This window comes from Rhagoletis pomonella, unplaced genomic scaffold (genome assembly GCF_013731165.1).
Source record: "Rhagoletis pomonella isolate Grant_MI unplaced genomic scaffold, Rhpom_1.0 Rhpom_scaffold_00597, whole genome shotgun sequence".
Lineage (NCBI taxonomy): Eukaryota > Metazoa > Arthropoda > Insecta > Diptera > Tephritidae > Rhagoletis > Rhagoletis pomonella.
The window spans coordinates 10,986-19,963 of record NW_023459151.1 but is presented as its reverse complement, the minus strand read 5'-3'; positions in this window follow the sequence as shown (position 1 = coordinate 19,963).

Genomic DNA, 8,978 nt, shown 5'->3' with positions numbered 1-8,978 from the left:
CCCTAAGCGCGGCCGAAGGCCGCCTACGGAGAAAGGTGTGTTCTCTGCAAAAGGTGTTCAGTGCCTTTTCTTCGCAACACAGAAAGAGAATTCTACGTTGTGAGGGTTATAATCCCTAAGTGCGGCCGAAGGCCGCCTACGCAGAAAGGTGTTCTCTGCAAAAGATGTTTTTTTATAATTATTTTACATTAATTCAATTTTTGTAAGAACTATACAACATATATATAAAGTATACCAAATTAAAGGGAATCAAATTTCCTATTAAATGAGATCAAAATTTACAAGATCCATCCATCCGTTTTTAAGAAATCTTGATTTCAAAAATTGCTTATTTTGAACTTTAACCTTTGATAATTTTTGTTGTTGTTTGCCCAAAAAAAGAAGTATACCGTTATACTCAGCTCAATCATATCTATCGATTCCAATATTTTTTTTTTTTTTTGAGATTTGGAGCCCAACTGCACTTGTTCCAATTTTTTATTCTTTTTGTCTTCGCCTTCTCGTTTTTGTCTTTGTAGGTTTTGAAATCTCATTTAAAAAAAAAATATCGAAATCAGCTGCAGATAGTAAGAAAGAGATGTTCTTAAATATCATAACGTTATGACACTCACTCGTTTATACTTTCTTGTTTATAAAAATATAGTTTATTCCGTAACAAACAATTTACGTAAAAATTTCGAGCTTTCTATTTCATTTTTTTTTTAATATTTTGCAGTTTTTTTTTGCTCATTCAATTGTGGTGTGGTGTGATGTGTGGTGTTTTTTGAGGTTTTGGCCATTTTCTTCCATATTATCTAAGTATGTTCGACGATTTTTTTAATGAAGAAAATTAGCAACACCTCCATAAAAAAATATATATATATTAAAAATCAACGATAAGTCGCAACTATTTTAGATTTGAACTTTATTTAAATTTATTGGGCTAAAAAACTCCGTACTCAAAATATGTATTTCTAGGAAATTTAATTAAAAAGCTCGAAATTTTTACGAAAGTTTGTTGATTTGATGTGCACAAAGATTAAACCTCGGGTTTTGTTAATGTATAAGCTAAAAGTTAAAAGTATAAGCAGCATTTTTATAAACAAATAATTAAAATTAAATAACTTTAAGATAAAAAACCAATCTTTTTAATATGTGCGTGTCGTAAAGTTGTGATAAGCACTTGAAATACTATTAAAATGTCAAGTTTTAGTACTGAATCCAAAGAAGGGGTCTCTTTTATCCATTCATAATAACTTGAAAAAATTTGTTTGTTGAGAAGTGTGCCTGAAAATATGTACATACACATTTATATTAAAAGTGTAAAATATGTAAATGTACCCACATAAACTTTTCCATTAATACCATCAAATCATTGGTCTTGAAGGGAATCTATGTATGCATGTACCAGAGGAGAAGCTCGGCCAATCACTAACATATGTGTAAGCGCCAATCTATTATTATTATTAATGTTAAAGCAAATATAAAAATTCATTAGCATTATTTCTTCGGAATTAATGCATTGAAATATCCATTTTCATTCGATTTCGAAATTTAATGCATTAATTTTTTTCATTTACAATCAAATGCTATGCATTAAAAAATTAATGCATTTTTCACAACTCTGGCATGTACTAAGAAAATATATGAGCAAAGTAAAAAGTTGGTACAACTTAAAGTTTAAAAGTACAATTTTTGTATCGATTTCGTACTGAAGGAACAATTTCATTTCCCAACACTGATACAGAATGTGATACACAGGGTTGCAAGGAAAAAAAGTTGAACGAGCTCAAAGTTTTCTGGCGACCAACTTTGTTGAAAGCGATTAGTTGAAAGGCCGTTCGGACGAGGGGATTTTGCTTTCAACTGAAAGTTGCCTGAAAAATCGGCTCCTACGAAAGCCCTATAATATAAATAAAATGGAGCAAAACTGTTGCTGGCCCTCTATTAATACAATTTGTATTTCACCTTGAAAAACACCCAAATAATGCACAAGAAATATACATTCCCACGACAGCCGGTTCTACGTACCGGAATGTTTCGGGTTTAACCCGACCAAGGGCTGTTGTTTCGGCGATCTAACCTCGTTTAGGTCGGCGAAATCCATCAAACGTTGCTCGATCCTAGGGCTACACCTTCGCACCCTTCTGCTCAGGGCTGGCATAGAGTCAAACCCAGGGCCAGAAATCTACACCTGCTTCGTATGCCAGAGACAACTGCATACAAACTCCACCTCGGTCAGGTGCAATGCCTGTGACGGGTGGAGTCACCTCCGTAACTGCTCGGGCCTAAGTACGCACCGGCAATGGACCACGTCATTCGTCCGACAATCTGCTCTGTTTGTCAGTCCAGAATATACCGTAACGTGACATCAGTCAAGTGCAACTCTTGCCTCGGCTGGTGCCACTTTAGGGCGTGCTCAGGACTTCGCAACACACGAGATTGGACGAGTGACTATGTTGTTGTTGTTGTAGCGGCACTACTAAGCCCCGCCTTTTTCGGGTCTACGTTCAATAATTTTCGTCAAGCTCAACTAACGGGGGGCCCAGGAAACGAGCTGTTTCGATGGGTTCGGACCAGAGGGAGAGGGGTGTTAGCTGAGTCGGATTGAGCTGGCATGTAAAGAGGTGGTGGGTGCCGTGGGGGACTCTCCACATGCCGGGCACTCATTGGGGATATTGGGGTCGAGTCTGGACAGGTAGCTGTTGAGGCGGCTACAGTATCCAGACCGTAATTGAGCCAGGGTAACGCGGGTTGTTGTTGTTGTAGCAGCATACAAATTCCCCAAAGACTTTTTGGGGAGTCTCTCTCGGCAGTTGAAGCTCCGTCTCTTCTACAGGTGGTGATTGGGCTCCTATTACGGCATTCATAGGTCGAGAGTCGTGGTAGGTGGTAACTGGCTCTCTATGAATGTCGTTGTTGGCTCGTCTGTATGTCGTCGGGTCCAAAGGTTGGTCTACGTACTGTTGGACTGCGTCCTTGTACACGAATAGGTGCCCCCTGACGTGCCTGGGCGGAGGCTCCTCCTGAAGCAACGGTCTGTTAGGGTGTTCACTTCTGTGACACCCCACCAGAAATTGCTTACAGAGCATTTTGTTGTGTTCCCCTACGGGGAGCACTTGGGCCTCGCTGTGCAGGTGGTGCTCAGGCGTCATCAGAAGGCACCCAGTCGCTGTCCGGAGTGCGGCGTTCTGACAAGTCTTTAGCTTCGTCCACTGCGTCCAACTAGTCCCCGGCGTCCAAACTGGCGCAGCATAGTTTAGAACCGGCCGGCCAATTGCCTTGTATGTTGCCAGCAACGTTTCTTTGTCTTTGCCCCAAGTGCTGCCGGTGAGCGACTTGAGGACCTTGATGCGGCTCTGTACTTTGTTGACAACTGCGGTTGTGTGCGCGGAGAAGGAGAGCAGGCTATCAAAGGTAACCCCTAAAATTTTTGGGTTGTTCACCGTCGGTATAGGTGTGCCGTCGACGTGAATGCCTAATTCTAGCCTGACCTCCTTCGTCCAGGTGGTGAAGAGGGTCGCCGTTGATTTCGTTGGGGAGAGGGTTAGGCTGCTTGCAGTGTAGAAGCGAGAAAGGCTGGAGAGATAGCCGTTTACTTTTGAGCAGAGGTCATCAATTCCATTCCCAGACGCCAAAATCGAACAATCGTCAGCGTACGAGATCAGGGAAACTCCTTCAGGAGGCTGGGGGAGTTTCGAGATGTAGAAGTTAAAAAGTAAGGGGGAGAGAACACCTCCTTGTGGAACCCCTTGTTTTATTCTTCTTGGTTTCGAGGTTTGATCTCTGAAGATTACTGATGATTGTCGACCACTCATATAATTCGCCGACCATCGCTTCAGTCCCTATGGGAGAGAGGAGGCCTCAATGTCTTCTAGCAGCGTGGAATGGCAGACGGTGTCAAACGCCTTTGACAAGTCCAACGCTACTAGGACAGTTCTCTCACAGGGGCGGTTACGATTTAGGCCACGAGTTATCTGGGTGTTTATGGCGTTAAGTGCTGTTGTTGTGCTGTGCACTTTACGGAAGCCATGCTGATGTTTCGCTGGGGTTAGGTGGCAGGTGAAGTATGGGAGCAGCAGGGCCTCAAGTGTCTTCGCGACCGGGGAAAGGAGCGTTACCGGGCGATAAGAGTCTCCTCTGTTGGCGGGCTTCCCCGGTTTCAGCAGTGGGACCACTCTCCCTGATTTCCACACATCAGGAATGATGAGAGTGGTCATAGACAAATTGAGGACCTCCGTGAGGTATGCTACTCCCACAGGCCCCAAATGTTTCAACATCAGCATACAGATTCCGTCGGGTCCAATGGCTTTGGAGGCTTTCGCCTTCCCGATGGCCCTCTTCACTTCACCGCTGGTGAAAACCAGTGGTGCACTGTTTTTGGGCAGTTTGTGCAGCCTCCTGGTCACTCGACGTTTGGCCTTGTCTACCGAAGGATGCAGTGTGAATTGCCGACTAAAATAGTTCGCGCATTTCTTCGGGTCCGACGAAGCGTGACCTTCGAATGAGATTTCCACTCTGTCATCACGCTTCGACGGGTTGGACAGGGACCTCACGGTTGACCAGAGCTTACTCACACCAGAGGTGAAGTTACAGGCCTTCAAGTGCTCTTCCCAATTTTTCCGCTTATGTTGATTTACCAGTTGCCGAATCTCCAAATTAAGGTCTCTCAAGCGAGGGTCCCCGGGGTCGACCTGGCGTAGGTGGTCACGCTCATTTGCTAGTACAGCTGCTTCAACCGGGAAATTTGGGCGGACTTCCGCGATACGTCCGGACGGTATGGAGCGAGCCGCTGCGGCAGTGACTACCCTGCGGAACTGGCGTTCGCCAGTGTGTATGTTTGTAGGTGTGGGAAGGGCGGCGAAGCTGCTCTCGGTGACTTCCGCGAAGCTGTCCCAATCCGCTTTGTTGAAGTTGGTGTAGGTTTGGTGGTCCGCGGGAGCAAAGTCGGTGGGCTTATTGATCGAGATGATGGTAGATGGTCTGATGCTGGTGTTAGCATAGGTCGCCATGAGATGCTATTGATCAAACCAGCGCTAGCAATTGTGAGGTCTGGCGAGCTGCTGCAGCTACCCATAATCCTGGTGGGGGCGTCGTCGTTCATGGTGCAGAATGTCGAATCGTCTATCTGCTCAGCCAAAAGGTTTCCCCTACGATCATTGGCCAGGCTTGAGTGCCATAGATCGTGGTGCGCGTTGAAGTCACCTACTACCATTCGGTTTTCACCTCTGAGTAGCGCACCTATATCAGTGTGATATCCTGCCGGGCAGCAGGTGACAGGGGGTATATAAACGTTGAATATTTCGAGCTCGACATCGCCTGACCGGACAGCTATGCCCTGACATTCTAGGATGGTGTCCCTCGGGTCGATGTCTTCTTCGATAAGCCGATACTGCACTGTGTGGTGTAAGATGAACGCTTTGCTGCTGCCCAGAGGAGCTTCTCGGAGCGTGCAGGCTCTTCGGGTGTTGGGTGCGTTGCGCGAGCGTGTAGCCGTGGAGGCTGATTGTGCCGTTTGGCTTGAGCAGCAGGGAGCCACATAGCTTGTGGTTCACTCCCGGTGAGACCTAAGATCAGAGCAGGTTCTTAGGTGACTCCATCCGTTGCATGAATTGCACCTAACCGAAGTGGAGTTCGGATGGAGTCGATTCTGGCAAACACAGCAGAAATACGTTTCTGGTCCGGGGTTGGGCTCTACGCCCGCTCGGAGAAGAAGGATGCAGAGCAATCCGGCTGCAAGGAGTTGCTCCATGAACGAACAATGATTGAGGGGTATCGCCGATCTAAGCGGGGTTAGGTCGCCGAAACAACAGCCCTTGGTCGGGTAAAACCCGAGTCATTCCGGTACGTAGAACCGGCTGTCTTGGGAATGGACGAGTGACTATGTGGGCCCCTGCTGTGCTGCCCCGTCGCATCCCTCCCCCGCGATGCCGCCAACCACCACCACAAGGCAGCACCCACTTTTGCAGCACGTACAGCAGGGGGCCGGCAGGCAACACAACTCGTTAACACCACACATCACAATCGGTCTCCCAAGGCACACAAAGGTGCTACAATTTAACTGTAACGCACTCCAGAGCAAGATCGAGGAGATAACTGTCTTTATGGGAAGGCATGGAATATTAATAGCTGCGGTCTAAGAGACGAAGTTGCACGGCAATTCCACCCTGTTGAATTGCGCCAGATACAACGTGCAACGTCGAGATCGCGAGCGAGATAATGGTGGAGGTTTAGCGTTCATCACGCACCACACCGTGCAGTATCGTCTCGTTGAAGCAGACATCGACCGCAGGGATGCTATCCTAGAATGTCAGGGTATTGCTATCCGGTCAGGCGATGTTGAGCTCGAAATATTTAACGTGTACATACCCCCTGTCACCAGCTGCCCGGCAGGATATCACCCTGAAATAGGTGCGCTACTCAGAGGTGAAAACCATATGGTAGTTGGTGACTTTAACGCGCACCACGATCTCTGGCACTCAAGCCTGTGAAATGATCGTAGGGGAATACATTTGGCTGAGCAGATAGACGCTGGTCTGATAAACAGCGTATCATGGCGACCTATGCTGACTCTAGCATCAGACCATCTGCCCATAGTAATCTCGATTGATGAACCTGCCGACTTTGCTTCCGTGGATCACCGAACTTATGTCAACTTTTCCAAAGCTGACTGGAAAGGCTTCACGGATGTTACTGAGGGCGCCTTCACTGCACTACCCATACCAACCGACATACTTGCAGGTGAACGTAAGTTCCGCAGGGTTGTTACCGCTGCTGCAGCTCGCTTCATCCCAGCAGGATGTATTAAGGATCCACGTCCGAATTTTCCTGCCGAAGCGGCTGTTCTAGCTGATGAGCGCGACAACCGTCGTCAGGCCGATCCCGTAAATCCCCGTATTAGGGATCTCAATTCGGAGATTCGGCAACTTGTGAACGTACATAAGCGGAAGAAATCGGAAGACCATCTGAAGACCTGCAACTTCGCCTCTGGTGCGAGCAAGCTTTGCTCAACCGTGAGGTCGTTGTCCAACCCGACGAAGCGCGACGACAGAGTCGCGATAGACTTTGGTGACCACGCTTCGTCGGACCCGGAAAAATGCGCGAGCTATTTTAGCCGGCAGTTCATTCTGCATCCTCCGGTGGATAAAGCCAAACGTCGAATGACCAGAAGGCTGCACAAAATGCCAAAACCTAGTGCACCTCTTGTTTTCACCAGCGGTGAGGTAAGGTAGCCATCGGGAAGGCGAAAGCCTCCAAAGCCATTGGACTAGACGGAATATGCATGTTGATGCTGAAAAATTTGAGGTCCTCAACCTGTCTCTGACCACTCTCGTCATACCAGACATCTGGAAAATGGGGAGAGTGGTCCCACTGCTCAAACCGGGGAAACCAGCCAACAAAGGAGAGCCTTATCGCCCGATAACTCCTTTCCCCGGTAGCGAAGATACTCGAGGCCCTGCTGCTCCCGTACTTCACGAACCACCTGACCCAGCGAAGCATCAACATGGGTTCCGAAAAGTGCATAGTACAACAACAGCACTTAACGCCATAAACACTCAGATAACTCGTGGCCTAAACCGAAACCGCCCCTGTGAGAGAACAATTCTAGTAGCTTTTGGACCTGTCCAAGGCGTTCGACACTGTCAGTCATTCAACGCTACTAGAAGATATAGAGGTCTCCTCACTCCCACAGGGACTCAAACAGTGGTCGGCGAATTACCTGAGTGGTCGACACTCGTCAGTAATCTTCAGAGACAAAACTAACAAGCCACGTAAAATTAAACAGAGGGTACCACAGGGTGGTGTCCTGTCCCCGCTACTGTTTAATTATTACATATCAAAGCTTCCTCAGCCACCAGAGGGTGTTAATATAGTCCCGTATGCTGACGGTTGTTCGATCATGGCGTCTGGGGATGGAATTGATGACTTGTGCTCGAAAGTAAACGGCTATCTCGCCGAAATTTCTCGCTTCATCACCGCAAGGAGCCTTGCCCTATCCCCTGTGAAATCCTCGGCAAACCCTTTTCACCACCTGGAGGAAGGAGGTCAGACTGCCACTGGGTATTCACGTCGATGGCGTAACAATAGCGACGGTGAATAACCCGAAAATCCTCGGAGTTACCTTCGACAGTCTGCTCTCCTTCTCGACGCATACAACCGCAATTGTCAACAGAGTACAGAGCCGCAACAATGTCCTCAAGTCGCTGGCCGGCAGCACTTGGGGAAAGATAAAGAAACGTTGTTGGCAACATACAAGGCAATTGGCCGCCCGGTTCTACAATACGCAGCGCCCGTATGGTCGCCGGGGACTAGCAGGACGCAGTGGATGAAGCTGCAGACCTGCCAAAACACGGCATTACGAACTGCGACAGGATGCCTCCTGATGACGCCTCAACACCACCTCCATAAGGAGACCCAGATGCTCCCTGTAAAGGAGCATAACATAATGCTCTGCAAGCAGTCAGGAGGCATCTTTACGAACTGACAGACGAAGTCCAGAATTATATCCAACAACCTCTGGACCCGTCAACTTACCCACAGGCCCTGAACGGCATTCACAGGGAATCAGTCTCAAGTTATGTAGACTCCCGCCCTGTGAATGCCGTTCCAGCACACAACCGTCGGACGTGGACGGGACAGAACTTTGTCTGCCTCGGGAGACCCGCACTACAATAGCACAACTTCGCTCTGGCTATTGCATCAGGCTCAACAGCTACCTGAGCAGAATCAACGAGGATGTGCCCAACCAATGCCCGGCATGTGGAGAGTCGCCACATGACTCCCGGCGCCTCTTCACATGCCCTGAGAATCCCACTCAGCTAACGCCCCTGTCCCTATGGACAGCCCCTCTGGAAGTAGCCCCGAACGGGGCTTAGTAGCCGCTACAACAACAACAAGAAATATACTTTGGTTCCTTTTCTTTGGCAACACAGAAATGAGAATTTTACGTACTGAGGGTTATAATCCCTAAGCGCGGCCGAAGGCCGCCTACGCAGAAA